Source organism: Ranitomeya variabilis, chromosome 8 (assembly GCF_051348905.1).
Source record: "Ranitomeya variabilis isolate aRanVar5 chromosome 8, aRanVar5.hap1, whole genome shotgun sequence".
NCBI classification, from domain to species: Eukaryota; Metazoa; Chordata; class Amphibia; order Anura; family Dendrobatidae; genus Ranitomeya; species Ranitomeya variabilis.
The window spans coordinates 78,722,793-78,736,167 of record NC_135239.1 but is presented as its reverse complement, the minus strand read 5'-3'; positions in this window follow the sequence as shown (position 1 = coordinate 78,736,167).

Below are 13,375 nucleotides of genomic sequence, written 5' to 3'. Positions count from 1 at the left end.
AGTGGGAGAGTAATATTGCCCTTTCAGCTTGTGCGCCAGTCTTGACTCCTGGGTGTGCCACCTCTCTCTCTCTAATTGTGGGCCATAGAAAGCCTTTTTTTGTTTGTTTTTTTTATATTATTTGGTTTCTAAAGTCTCCCTGAGAAAAAAAATAAAATAAATTAGGTGGGAGATTAATATTGACATTAGTGCTTGAGTGACAGTCCTGCGTGTGTGTCATCTCTGTGATTTTGTGCCACAGAAAACAGAGTGTGTAACATTGTGCCTGATTTTCCTTGTGGTCTCACCAACCTGTTAAGGGATATTGAAATCATACTGAAGTTATAGCTCACCGTGTAAGTTGTTTGACAGCAACAAATAAAGTTACTTTGGTTAAGATTTTAAAACAATGAGGAAGTCTGGTGCAAGAGGTCGTCGTGGGCGTTCATTGTCAGCTGGTAATGATGGTAGTGGTAGTGGAGCATCAGGTGGTCGTGGGGATAAAAATATTCCACCTAAGTCTGGAGCTGTGGAGCCAGTTTCGTCGTCAGGCTACACAAGGCCTCGAACGCTCTCTTTTCTGGGAGTAGGAAAACCGCTTTTAAAGGCGGAGCAGCAACAGCAAGTTTTGGCTTACATTGCAGACTCAGCCTCTAGCTCTTTTGCCTCCTCTTCCGAAACTGGTAAATGTAAAAGCAGCGCGTCGCTTGTGGATGTTCACGGTCAGGGACAAGTCGCTTCCTTGTCCTCCTCAGCAAAAACTACAACAAGAGAGAAGGATGCAGCAGGCGACACAACGGGTCACTCCATGGAGCTCTTTACACATACCGTCCCTGGCTTAGAAAGTGAAACATTTAACAGGCCATGCCCATTACAAGTAGATTCTGACATGGAGTGCACTGATGCACAGCCACAGCCAGAGTACTATGCTGCTCCTTTGACTCAGACCACCACATTGCCCTCTCAGGGTACAGATCCACAATCAGACCCTGATGAGACTATGTTGCCCCGCCACGAACGCTATACCACCGACCGACACAGTGACACAGACGAAGTTGCACACGAGCTCGAAGAGGAGGTAATAGATGACCCAGTTATTGACCCCGATTGGCAGCTATTGGGGGAACAGGGTGCAGGCGGCAGTAGTTCAGAAGCGGAGGTGGAGGAGGGGCCGCAGCAGGCATCAACATCGCAACAGGTTCCATCTGCCGGGCCCGTATCTGGCCCAAAACGCGTGTCAAAGCCAAAACCTGTTGGAGAACAGCGTGGCCATCCGGTTAAAGCTCAGTCTGCAATCCCTGAAAAGGGATCCGAGTCTAGGAAGAGTGCAGTCTGGCATTTTTTTAAACAACATCCAACTGATCAGCGCAAAGTCATCTGTCAAAAATGTTCAACTAGCTTAAGCAGAGGTCAGAATCTGAAAAGTCTAAATACTAGTTGCATGCATAGACACTTAACCACCATGCATTTTCAAGCCTGGACTAACTACCAAACGTCCCTTAAGGTTGTAGCACCCTCGGCCAATGAAGCTAGTCAGCAACGCAACATCCCTTCCGTCACTGTAAGGCCACCATTTTCCGCACCACCGGCAGTATCTGTGCAGGTTTCTTTGCCAGCCAAAAGCAGTCAGGGTCAGGGAACCACCAGTTTTGTAGGAGGAAATATTGCATCTAGGGCACCGACGGAAACAATACCGTCTCCAACCGTCTCTCAGTCTGCCATGTACACCGGCACACCCGAAAGTTCCACGATCTCCAGCTCTCCAGTCCAGCTCACCCTACATGAGACTCTGGTTAGAAAAAGGAAGTACTTATCCTCGCATCCGCGTACACAGGGTTTTAACGCCCACATAGCTAGACTAATCTCGTTAGAGATGATGCCCTACCGGTTAGTTGAAAGCGAAGCTTTCAAAGCCCTGATGGAGTACGCTGAACCACGATACGAGCTACCCAGTCGACACTTTTTTTCCAGAAAAGCCATCCCAGCCCTGCACCAGCATGTTAAACAGCGCATCGTCCATGCACTCAGGCAATCTGTGAGTACAAAGGTGCACCTGACTACAGATGCATGGACCAGTAGGCATGGCCAGGGACGTTATGTGTCCATCACGGCACACTGGGTGAATGTGGTGGATGCAGGGTCCACAGGCGACATCAATTTAGGGACAGTTGTGCCTAGCCCACGGTCTAGGAAACAGTTGGCTGTAGGCGTTCGCACCCCCTCCTCCTCCTCCTCCTCGTCCTCCTGCAGAAGCTACAGCTCTTCCACAGAACGCAGTCTGCCAACCACTCCATCGGCAGATGACACTGTTGCACACCAGTTGTCCCATTATGGGCCAGCTACTGCCAAGCGTCAGCAGGCTGTATTGGCTATGAAGTGTTTGGGCGACAACAGACACACCGCGGAAGTTCTATCCGAGTTCATGCAACAAGAAACGCAGTCGTGGCTGGGCACAGTAGATCTTGAGGCAGGCAAGGTAGTGAGTGATAACGGAAGGAATTTCATGGCTGCCATCTCCCTTTCCCAACTGAAACACATTCCTTGCCTGGCTCACACCTTAAACCTGGTGGTGCAGTGCTTATTGAAAACTTATCCTGGGTTCTCCGACCTGCTCCTCAAAGTGCGTGCACTTTGCTCACATATCCGACGTTCGCCTGTACACGCCAGCCGTATGCAGACCTATCAGCGGTCTTTGAACCTTCCCCAGCATCGCCTAATCATAGACGTTGCAACAAGGTGGAACTCAACACTGCACATGCTTCAGAGACTGTGCGAACAGAGGCGTGCTGTTATTTATTTGTGGGAGGATACACGGGCAGGCAGTAGGATGGCAGACATGGAGTTGTCAGGTGTGCAGTGGTCTAAGATACAAGACATGTGTCAAGTCCTTCAGTGTTTTGAGGAATGCACACGGCTGGTTAGTGCAGACAACGCCGTAATAAGCATGAGCATCCCCCTAAATGTCTGCTGATGCAAAGTTTGACGCACATAAAGGAGCAGGCGTCTGCACCAGAGGAAGAGGAAAGCCTTGATGACAGTCAGCCATTGTCTGGTCAGGGCAGTGTACAGGACGAGGTAGCGGGCGAAGAGGAGGTGGAGGACGAGGAGGATGATGGGGATGAGTATATTTTTAATGCCGAACCTTTCCCGGGGGCACAGGAAATTGGTTGCGTGTCACGGCCGGGTTCTGGTTTTTTGAGGGACACAAGTGACGTAGATTTGCCTGCAACTGCCCCTCAACCAATCACAACCGGAGATTTGACAACTGGAACTTTGGCCCACATGGCGGATTATGCCTTACGTATCCTAAAAAGGGACACACGCATTACGAAAATGATGAACGATGACGATTACTGGTTGGCCTGCCTCCTTGATCCACGCTATAAAGGCAAATTGCAAAATATTATGCCACATGAGAACTTGGAACTAATATTAGCAACCAAACAATCAACTCTTGTTGACCGTTTGCTTCAGGCATTCCCAGCACACAGCGCACGTGATCGTTCTCACACGAGCTCCAGGGGGCAGCAGACTAGGAGTGTTAGGGGTGCACACATCAGAAGTGGCGTTGGACAGAGGGGTTTTCTGACCAGGTTGTGGAGTGATTTTGCTATGACCGCAGACAGGACAGGTACTGCTGCATCAATTGAAAGTGACAGGAGACAACATTTGTCCAGTATGGTTACTAACTATTTTTCATCCCTTATCGATGTTCTCCCTCAACCGTCATTCCCATTTGATTACTGGGCCTCCAAATTAGACACCTGGCCAGAATTGGCAGAATATGCATTGCAGGAGCTTGCTTGCCCGGCAGCAAGTGTCCTATCAGAAAGAGTATTCAGTGCTGCAGGTTCAATATTAACCGAAAAAAGGACTCGTCTGGCTACCCAAAATGTTGACGATCTAACATTCATTAAAATGAACCACAACTGGATTTCGAAATCTTTTGCCCCACCTTGCCCGGCCGACACCTAGCTTTCCTATGAAAAGCTCTTGCCTGTGAATTACTTTTCTAATGTCTAATTTGCTGCAGCTGATTGTACAGCATACGACATGTTTACACCTCCCTAAATGGCCAAACTCCCCACACGGGGCCGTGGTATCGCGACTTGGCGCAAGCACCCGTGAGACTGCTGTTTGTCTGAAGAGGTGGGTGTGCTCGCTTTTGGTTGACGGCATTGCTACTGGGTCCCTCATAGTACAATGTAGTGTCTCTGGCGGTGGTGGTGCGCACCCAACGTCAGACACACCGTTGTAACATGAGGGGCCCTGGGGCGGTCCCGCCGGCCTCAAGAGAGTTCCCCCCTACCCCAGCTCAAAATGTGCTCTACCACGTCCAAAATTATGTCGCACAGCTCCACCAATCTTTAGTCTATTCGCTGACATCATTCAATGTCTGGCACTGACAATACAAATTTGTAGACATCTATGATGCAACTTAAAGTAGTCTGTGTCTGTGTCCTATATTGGCACCATTAAATAGTTACTGCCAAATTACTATGTCAGAAACTCAGTAGATGAGCCCACCCCTGTACCTAAGTATGCCACCTTTTTTTTTGTTTTGGTTGTTTTGCGAGACATTAACATCTATTTATATTTTGGGAGTACTGGGACAGACACTCCTTGCACTACTCCTCCACTCACCACCAAGCTGCCTGTGTATCCATGTAACCGCTGTAAAGCTGCCATGAGCCTATTGTTTGTTATTTTAGGCCTTTGATAGCCTGTCTGCGGTCCCTACTTTAAATACTCCTCCACTCACCACCAAGCTGCCTGTGTATCCATGTAACCGCTGTAAAGCTGCCATGAGCCTATTGTTTGTTATTTTAGGCCTTTGATAGCCTGTCTGCGGTCCCTACTTTAAATACTCCTCCACTCACCACCAAGCTGCCTGTGTATCCATGTAACCGCTGTAAAGCTGCCATGAGCCTATTGTTTGTTATTTTAGGCCTTTGATAGCCTGTCTGCGGTCCCTACTTTAAATACTCCTCCACTCATCACCAGCTGCCTGCCCGTGTATCCATGTAACCGCTGTAAAGCTGCCATGAGCCTATTGTTTGTTATTTTAGGCCTTTGATAGCCTGTCTGCGGTCCCTACTTTAAATACTCCTCCACTCACCACCAAGCTGCCTGTGTATCCATGTAACCGCTGTAAAGCTGCCATGAGCCTATTGTTTGTTATTTTAGGCCTTTGATAGCCTGTCTGCGGTCCCTACTTTAAATACTCCTCCACTCATCACCAGCTGCCTGCCCGTGTATCCATGTAACCGCTGTAAAACTGCCATGAGCCTATTGTTTGTTATTTTAGGCCTTTGATAGCCTGTCTGCGGTCCCTACTTTAAATACTCCTCCACTCATCACCAGCTGCCTGCCCGTGTATCCATGTAACCGCTGTAAAACTGCCATGAGCCTATTGTTTGTTATTTTAGGCCTTTGATAGCCTGTCTGCGGTCCCTACTTTAAATACTCCTCCACTCATCACCAGCTGCCTGCCCGTGTATCCATGTAACCGCTGTAAAGCTGCCATGAGCCTATTGTTTGTTATTTTAGGCCTTTGATAGCCTGTCTGCGGTCCTTACTTTAAATACTCCTCCACTCACCACCAAGCTGCCTGTGTATCCATGTAACCGCTGTAAAGCTGCCATGAGCCTATTGTTTGTTATATTAGGCCTTTGATAGCCTGTCTGCGGTCCCTACTTTAAATACTCCTCCACTCATCACCAGCTGCCTGCCCGTGTATCCATGTAACCGCTGTAAAACTGCCATGAGCCTATTGTTTGTTATTTTAGGCCTTTGATAGCCTGTCTGCGGTCCCTACTTTAAATACTCCTCCACTCATCACCAGCTGCCTGCCTGTGTATCCATGTAACCGCTGTAAAGCTGCCATGAGCCTATTGTTTGTTATTTTAGGCCTTTGATAGCCTGTCTGCGGTCCCTACTTTAAATACTCCTCCACTCACCACCAAGCTGCCTGTGTATCCATGTAACCGCTGTAAAGCTGCCATGAGCCTATTGTTTGTTATTTTAGGCCTTTGATAGCCTGTCTGCGGTCCCTACTTTAAATACTCCTCCACTCATCACCAGCTGCCTGCCCGTGTATCCATGTAACCGCTGTAAAACTGCCATGAGCCTATTGTTTGTTATTTTAGGCCTTTGATAGCCTGTCTGCGGTCCCTACTTTAAATACTCCTCCACTCATCACCAGCTGCCTGCCCGTGTATCCATGTAACCGCTGTAAAACTGCCATGAGCCTATTGTTTGTTATTTTAGGCCTTTGATAGCCTGTCTGCGGTCCCTACTTTAAATACTCCTCCACTCATCACCAGCTGCCTGCCCGTGTATCCATGTAACCGCTGTAAAACTGCCATGAGCCTATTGTTTGTTATTTTAGGCCTTTGATAGCCTGTCTGCGGTCCCTACTTTAAATACTCCTCCACTCATCACCAGCTGCCTGCCCGTGTATCCATGTAACCGCTGTAAAGCTGCCATGAGCCTATTGTTTGTTATTTTAGGCCTTTGATAGCCTGTCTGCGGTCCCTACTTTAAATACTCCTCCACTCACCACCAAGCTGCCTGTGTATCCATGTAACCGCTGTAAAGCTGCCATGAGCCTATTGTTTGTTATTTTAGGCCTTTGATAGCCTGTCTGCGGTCCCTACTTTAAATACTCCTCCACTCATCACCAGCTGCCTGCCCGTGTATCCATGTAACCGCTGTAAAACTGCCATGAGCCTATTGTTTGTTATTTTAGGCCTTTGATAGCCTGTCTGCGGTCCCTACTTTAAATACTCCTCCACTCATCACCAGCTGCCTGCCCGTGTATCCATGTAACCGCTGTAAAACTGCCATGAGCCTATTGTTTGTTATTTTAGGCCTTTGATAGCCTGTCTGCGGTCCCTACTTTAAATACTCCTCCACTCATCACCAGCTGCCTGCCCGTGTATCCATGTAACCGCTGTAAAACTGCCATGAGCCTATTGTTTGTTATTTTAGGCCTTTGATAGCCTGTCTGCGGTCCCTACTTTAAATACTCCTCCACTCATCACCAGCTGCCTGCCCGTGTATCCATGTAACCGCTGTAAAACTGCCATGAGCCTATTGTTTGTTATTTTAGGCCTTTGATAGCCTGTCTGCGGTCCCTACTTTAAATACTCCTCCACTGACCACCAAGCTGCCTGCCCGTGTATCCATGTAACCGATGTAAAACTGCCATAAGCCTATTGTTTGTTATTTTAGGCCTTTGATAGCCTGTCTGCGGTCCCTACTTTAAATACTCCTCCACTGACCACCAAGCTGCCTGCCCGTGTATCCATGTAACCAATGTAAAACAGCCATGAGCCTATTGTTTGTTATTTTAGGCCTTTGATAGCCTGTCTGCGGTCCCTACTTTAAATACTCCTCCACTGACCACCAAGCTGCCTGTGTATCCATGTAACCGATGTAAAACTGCCATGAGCCTATTGTTTGTTATTTTAGGCCTTTGATAGCCTGTCTGCGGTCCCTACTTTAAATACTCCTCCACTCATCACCAGCTGCCTGCCCGTGTATCCATGTAACCGCTGTAAAACTGCCATGAGCCTATTGTTTGTTATTTTAGGCCTTTGATAGCCTGTCTGCGGTCCCTACTTTAAATACTCCTCCACTCACCACCAAGCTGCCTGTGTATCCATGTAACCGATGTAAAACTGCAGTATTTTGCTTATAAAAAAGAAAATACTGGAGAGATATCAAATGCAGACATTTTAACATTAAAAACAAAAACACATACAACAAAAAACTGGTACAGTACAAAAATTGGCCACCAGCTACAAAAACTTTCTCCTGCAAGTAGTTAACTGAAAGGTTTTTTTTCCATTGAAAACACAGATATGGCATCCACCGAGTGTTGTCCTGTCGCGTCTTCTTTATATTATTGCCAAGAAGCTGCAACTGAATAAAGCTGAGCTTCTACCTTCTGCCTCTTATTAACTGCTTTTTTTAAAAAAAATTGTCCACCAGCTACAAAAACTTTCTCCTGCAAGTAGTTAACTGAAAGGTTTTTTTCCATTGAAAACACAGATATGGCATCCACCGAGTGTTGTCCTGTCGCGTCTTCTTTATATTATTGCCAAGAAGCTGCAACTGAATAAAGCTGAGCTTCTACCTTCTGCCTCTTATTAACTGCTTTTTTTTTAAAAAATTGTCCACCAGCTACAAAAACTTGCTCCTGCAAGTAGTTAACTGAAAGGTTTTTTTCCATTGAAAACACAGATATGGCATCCACCGAGTGTTGTCCTGTCGCGTCTTCTTTATATTATTGCCAAGAAGCTGCAACTGAATAAAGCTGAGCTTCTACCTTCTGCCTCTTATTAACTGCTTTTTTTTAAAAAAATTGTCCACCAGCTACAAAAACTTGCTCCTGCAAGTAGTTAACTGAAAGGTTTTTTTCCATTGAAAACACAGATATGGCATCCACCGAGTGTTGTCCTGTCGCGTCTTCTTTATATTATTGCCAAGAAGCTGCAACTGAATAAAGCTGAGCTTCTACCTTCTGCCTCTTATTAACTGCTTTTTTTTAAAAAAATTGTCCACCAGCTACAAAAACTTGCTCCTGCAAGTAGTTAACTGAAAGGTTTTTTTCCATTGAAAACACAGATATGGCATCCACCGAGTGTTGTCCTGTCGCGTCTTCTTTATATTATTGCCAAGAAGCTGCAACTGAATAAAGCTGAGCTTCTACCTTCTGCCTCTTATTAACTGCTTTTTTTTTATAAAATTGGCTGTTCCGGCCTACTAAAGGTGTCTGTCTGCCCCTGCCTGGTGTTGTCCTCAACTGAATAAAGCTGAGCTTCAACCTTCAGTTCCAAATTACCATTTTTAAAAATGCAATTGGCTGTTCCGGCCTACTAAAGGTGTCTGTCTGCCCCTGCCTGGTGTTGTCCTCAACTGAATAAAGCTGAGCTTCAACCTTCAGTTCCAAATTACCATTTTTAAAAATGCAATTGGCTGTTCCGGCCTACTAAAGGTGTCTGTCTGCCCCTGCCTGGTGTTGTCCTCAACTGAATAAAGCTGAGCTTCAACCTTCAGTTCCAAATTACCATTTTTAAAAATGCAATTGGCTGTTCCGGCCTACTAAAGGTGTCTGTCTGCCCCTGCCTGGTGTTGTCCTCAACTGAATAAAGCTGAGCTTCTACCTTCTGCCTCTTACTAACTGCTGTTTTTTTAAAAAATTGGCTGTTCCGGCCTACTAAAGGTGTCTGTCTGCCCCTGCCTGGTGTTGTCCTCAACTGAATAAAGCTGAGCTTCAACCTTCAGTTCCAAATTACCATTTTTAAAAATGCAATTGGCTGTTCCGGCCTACTAAAGGTGTCTGTCTGCCCCTGCCTGGTGTTGTCCTCAACTGAATAAAGCTGAGCTTCTACCTTCTGCCTCTTACTAACTGCTGTTTTTTTAAAAAATTGGCTGTTCCGGCCTACTAAAGGTGAATGTCTGCCCCTGCCTGGTGTTGTCCTCAACTGAATAAAGCTGAGCTTCTACCTTCTGTTCCAAATTACCATTTTTAAAAATGCCATTGGCTGTTCCGGCCTACTAAAGGTGTCTGTCTGCCCCTGCCTGGTGTTGTCCTCAACTGAATAAAGCTGAGCTTCAACCTTCAGTTCCAAATTACCATTTTTAAAAATTCAATTGGCTGTTCCGGCCTACTAAAGGTGAATGTCTGCCCCTGCCTGGTGTTGTCCTCAACTAAATAAAGCTGAGCTTCTACCTTCTGTTCCAAATTACCATTTTTAAAAATGCAATTGGCTGTTCCGGCCTACTAAAGGTGTCTGTCTGCCCCTGCCTGGTGTTGTCCTCAACTGAATAAAGCTGAGCTTCAACCTTCAGTTCCAAATTACCATTTTTAAAAATGCAATTGGCTGTTCCGGCCTACTAAAGGTGAATGTCTGCCCCTGCCTGGTGTTGTCCTCAACTGAATAAAGCTGAGCTTCTACCTTCTGTTCCAAATTACCATTTTTAAAAATGCCATTGGCTGTTCCGGCCTACTAAAGGTTTCTGTCTGCCCCTGCCTGGTGTTGTCCTCAACTGAATAAAGCTGAGCTTCAACCTTCAGTTCCAAATTACCATTTTTAAAAATGCAATTGGCTGTTCCGGCCTACTAAAGGTGTCTGTCTGCCCCTGCCTGGTGTTGTCCTCAACTGAATAAAGCTGAGCTTCTACCTTCTGCCTCTTACTAACTGCTGTTTTTTTAAAAAATTGGCTGTTCCAGCCTACTAAAGGTGAATGTCTGCCCCTGCCTGGTGTTGTCCTCAACTGAATAAAGCTGAGCTTCTACCTTCTGTTCCAAATTACCATTTTTAAAAATGCCATTGGCTGTTCCGGCCTGCTAAAGGTGTCTGTCTGCCCCTGCCTGGTGTTGTCCTCAACTGAATAAAGCTGAGCTTCAACCTTCAGTTCCAAATTACCATTTTTAAAAATGCAATTGGCTGTTCCGGCCTACTAAAGGTGAATGTCTGCCCCTGCCTGGTGTTGTCCTCAACTGAATAAAGCTGAGCTTCTACCTTCTGTTCCAAATTACCATTTTTAAAAATGCAATTGGCTGTTCCGGCCTACTAAAGGTGTCTGTCTGCCCCTGCCTGGTGTTGTCCTCAACTGAATAAAGCTGAGCTTCAACCTTCAGTTCCAAATTACCATTTTTAAAAATGCAATTGGCTGTTCCGGCCTACTAAAGGTGAATGTCTGCCCCTGCCTGGTGTTGTCCTCAACTGAATAAAGCTGAGCTTCTACCTTCTGTTCCAAATTACCATTTTTAAAAATGCCATTGGCTGTTCCGGCCTACTAAAGGTGTCTGTCTGCCCCTGCCTGGTGTTGTCCTCAACTGAATAAAGCTGAGCTTCAACCTTCAGTTCCAAATTACCATTTTTAAAAATGCAATTGGCTGTTCCGGCCTACTAAAGGTGTCTGTCTGCCCCTGCCTGGTGTTGTCCTCAACTGAATAAAGCTGAGCTTCTACCTTCTGCCTCTTACTAACTGCTGTTTTTTTAAAAAATTGGCTGTTCCGGCCTACTAAAGGTGAATGTCTGCCCCTGCCTGGTGTTGTCCTCAACTGAATAAAGCTGAGCTTCTACCTTCTGTTCCAAATTACCATTTTTAAAAATGCAATTGGCTGTTCCGGCCTACTAAAGGTGTCTGTCTGCCCCTGCCTGGTGTTGTCCTCAACTGAATAAAGCTGAGCTTCTACCTTCTGTTCCAAATTACCATTTTTAAAAATGCCATTGGCTGTTCCGGCCTACTAAAGGTGTCTGTCTGCCCCTGCCTGGTGTTGTCCTCAACTGAATAAAGCTGAGCTTCAACCTTCAGTTCCAAATTACCATTTTTAAAAATGCAATTGGCTGTTCCGGCCTACTAAAGGTGAATGTCTGCCCCTGCCTGGTGTTGTCCTCAACTGAATAAAGCTGAGCTTCTACCTTCTGTTCCAAATTACCATTTTTAAAAATGCAATTGGCTGTTCCGGCCTACTAAAGGTGTCTGTCTGCCCCTGCCTGGTGTTGTCCTCAACTGAATAAAGCTGAGCTTCAACCTTCAGTTCCAAATTACCATTTTTAAAAATGCAATTGGCTGTTCCGGCCTACTAAAGGTGTCTGTCTGCCCCTGCCTGGTGTTGTCCTCAACTGAATAAAGCTGAGCTTCTACCTTCTGCCTCTTACTAACTGCTGTTTTTTTAAAAAATTGGCTGTTCCGGCCTACTAAAGGTGTCTGTCTGCCCCTGCCAGGTGTTGTCCTCAACTGAATAAAGCTGAGCTTCAACCTTCAGTTCCAAATTACCATTTTTAAAAATGCCATTGGCTGTTCCGGCCTACTAAAGGTGTCTGTCTGCCCCTGCCTGGTGTTGTCCTCAACTGAATAAAGCTGAGCTTCAACCTTCAGTTCCAAATTACCATTTTTAAAAATGCAATTGGCTGTTCCGGCCTACTAAAGGTGTCTGTCTGCCCCTGCCTGGTGTTGTCCTCAACTGAATAAAGCTGAGCTTCTACCTTCTGCCTCTTACTAACTGCTGTTTTTTTAAAAAATTGGCTGTTCCGGCCTACTAAAGGTGTCTGTCTGCCCCTGCCTGGTGTTGTCCTCAACTGAATAAAGCTGAGCTTCAACCTTCAGTTCCAAATTACCATTTTTAAAAATGCAATTGGCTGTTCCGGCCTACTAAAAGTGTCTGTCTGCCCCTGCCTGGTGTTGTCCTCAACTGAATAAAGCTGAGCTTCTACCTTCTGCCTCTTACTAACTGCTGTTTTTTTAAAAAATTGGCTGTTCCGGCCTACTAAAGGTGAATGTCTGCCCCTGCCTGGTGTTGTCCTCAACTGAATAAAGCTGAGCTTCTACCTTCTGTTCCAAATTACCATTTTTAAAAATGCCATTGGCTGTTCCGGCCTACTAAAGGTGTCTGTCTGCCCCTGCCTGGTGTTGTCCTCAACTGAATAAAGCTGAGCTTCAACCTTCAGTTCCAAATTACCATTTTTAAAAATTCAATTGGCTGTTCCGGCCTACTAAAGGTGAATGTCTGCCCCTGCCTGGTGTTGTCCTCAACTAAATAAAGCTGAGCTTCTACCTTCTGTTCCAAATTACCATTTTTAAAAATGCAATTGGCTGTTCCGGCCTACTAAAGGTGTCTGTCTGCCCCTGCCTGGTGTTGTCCTCAACTGAATAAAGCTGAGCTTCAACCTTCAGTTCCAAATTACCATTTTTAAAAATGCAATTGGCTGTTCCGGCCTACTAAAGGTGAATGTCTGCCCCTGCCTGGTGTTGTCCTCAACTGAATAAAGCTGAGCTTCTACCTTCTGTTCCAAATTACCATTTTTAAAAATGCCATTGGCTGTTCCGGCCTACTAAAGGTTTCTGTCTGCCCCTGCCTGGTGTTGTCCTCAACTGAATAAAGCTGAGCTTCAACCTTCAGTTCCAAATTACCATTTTTAAAAATGCAATTGGCTGTTCCGGCCTACTAAAGGTGTCTGTCTGCCCCTGCCTGGTGTTGTCCTCAACTGAATAAAGCTGAGCTTCTACCTTCTGCCTCTTACTAACTGCTGTTTTTTTAAAAAATTGGCTGTTCCGGCCTACTAAAGGTGAATGTCTGCCCCTGCCTGGTGTTGTCCTCAACTGAATAAAGCTGAGCTTCTACCTTCTGTTCCAAATTACCATTTTTAAAAATGCCATTGGCTGTTCCGGCCTGCTAAAGGTGTCTGTCTGCCCCTGCCTGGTGTTGTCCTCAACTGAATAAAGCTGAGCTTCAACCTTCAGTTCCAAATTACCATTTTTAAAAATGCAATTGGCTGTTCCGGCCTACTAAAGGTGAATGTCTGCCCCTGCCTGGTGTTGTCCTCAACTGAATAAAGCTGAGCTTCTACCTTCTGTTCCAAATTACCATTTTTAA